Raw genomic sequence first — 2,216 nt, 5'->3', positions numbered from 1 at the left:
TCACACCACTGGTCCTGAAGGGATCATCCGCCCTGGATTCCCTGTGCTTCCAGGTTTAGTGCTTGTTTAACCATCTAATTCATTGTGCAGTGTCTGAGATCTTACAAACTTGCAAGCAGCTATCCAAGGTAAGCATAGTTGCTTAGAACAATTGCTCTCTAGTCATTTGGAGCAACAGAGGCCAAAGGATGATCAGGGTTAAGAGGAAGAAATGGAATGTGTGGCTAGTTGTCTCCTTGAACAACTGCCTCCTTTGTCCAGCTACCATTACTGATCGTTTTAGTCAAAGATTCCATAAAATGACCCTGAACAGGTAGAACAGAATTTCAAATTCTCGTGGAATCAGAAAATCTGAATGAACCTCTGACATTGTTGTGCTGGAGTAACTTTTAACTTTTAAGTAAAATACCCCCCACACACATTTTTTCTTAAAAGCATACAGTAATTTAAGTTAACTAGTAAAGAATGTTGGCATTGTGCTTTTTAGAGAGCAGTCTGTATGTGATCAAAAAGGCGCCCTGGTGGTATAGGGGGTTATGCCTTGGATTGCTAGTCACGAGGCCAGCAGTTCAAACCCACCAGTTGCTCCAAAAAGGAAGGTGAGGCTGTCCGCTCCTTTAAAGACTTAAAGTCACTGAAACCTTAAAGAGCAATTCTAGTCAATCCCACAAGGTCACCAAGAGTAGAAATTCATTTAATGGCAATGAATTTTTGAATATATGATCAAACCAGGGCTTTGAACAAGTTCATTCTAATTTGGCCTCCTGCTGAGAATTTGCAGTGGACCCCCAGATGATGTAGTAGGATACGTATGTTGGCCTGTTAACAGGTCAGCAGTTCCAAACCACCAGGCACTCCATGGGAGAAAGAGGAAGCTTCCTGCTCTCATAAGGAGTTACAACCCACGGGGACAGTGCTACTCTAACCTATAGAATTGCTAAGAGTTAAAATCCACTCATAGCAGTGAGTTTGAGTGAGCATCTACATTTCCACCCAAGATATACTGAATCACACTCTTGTTATTGTTAGTAGGTCCCATCAAGTTGGCTCCGACCCAGAGCAACCCTATGCGCAACAGAACAGAACGCTGCACGCTCCTGCTCTAGCCTCACAATTGTTCCTATTACCGAGCTCATTGATGCAGCCACTGTGTCAGCACATCTGGTCAAATGTCTTCCCCTTTTTCCATTGCCCCTCTACATTACCAAACATGATGTCCTTCTCCAGAGACTGATCTCTCCTGAACACGTAGGACTGGTTTGTACTTGTCCTGTGAAGGTACCAGCTAAAACTGTGTTGGATTATTAAAAAAAACCCTAATGAAACTTTGATATGCAAGTAAGAATGTAATTGTTGGAATATATAGCTTTTTAGTATTTACACATTCCTTCTTACAGCTTATATTCTTTATTTGTTTAATATACTCAGAGTAAATGTTAACCATTCTTTTGCCAAATTGTTACAAATCTAAACAATATAGTTCAATAAACTGAGATTTTACTGTCGTGCATGCTGTTGAGTACAAGAACTAAATGACAGGGACCCGGAGGAGAGAAAAAAAGAAAAGAACTAAATGACAAAGATCAAGTACTTTATTATCTGCCTTTCAATATCTGCATATAAGTTTAAGAAATCTTATGGAGCTATTTTCTGAAAATCTGTGAACTTTGTAGATTTGCAATTGATTAGTTCATACTAATGACTTACATATGCTTCTAGTAAACCATAGCTGAGTATCAAAGCTGATATTGGCTTCCACAGTACTTGGCTGAAAATTTTCAAAGTCAAAGCTTCACTGGTAAATGATGTGAAGAATTCACTTCAGTTCAACTATAATTGATTTGTTTTCATTAATTGGTTCACAAAATATTTTTGTTTCCTGCCTCCAACTGATGTAATACCATGCCCAAATGAATCAAACGGTGCCTAGCCCTGCACTAGCCCCATAATTGGTTGTCGGTCCAACTGTTGTAACCCATAGTATTGTAATTGTTTGATTTTCTGGAAGTAGATGGCTAGACTTTTCTTCTTAATCCACCTTAGTCCGGATGCTCTTCTGAAGCCTCTTTAGTGTTCGAGCAACATGGAAAGCTACACTGAGAGATGAGTGGGGACTGTGTATAGAGTACATTGGTCACAAATAGAATCCTGGTCTTCACCTGGAAGGTGAGGATTAAATTATTATTGCTTTCACTCTCAGAGTACTAATCTTCTGC

The sequence above is a fragment of the Echinops telfairi genome, unplaced genomic scaffold (assembly GCF_000313985.2).
Source record: "Echinops telfairi isolate 266 unplaced genomic scaffold, ASM31398v2 ScPeMD7_655;HRSCAF=1070, whole genome shotgun sequence".
Lineage (NCBI taxonomy): Eukaryota > Metazoa > Chordata > Mammalia > Afrosoricida > Tenrecidae > Echinops > Echinops telfairi.
Note: the sequence above shows the minus strand (reverse complement) of the source record.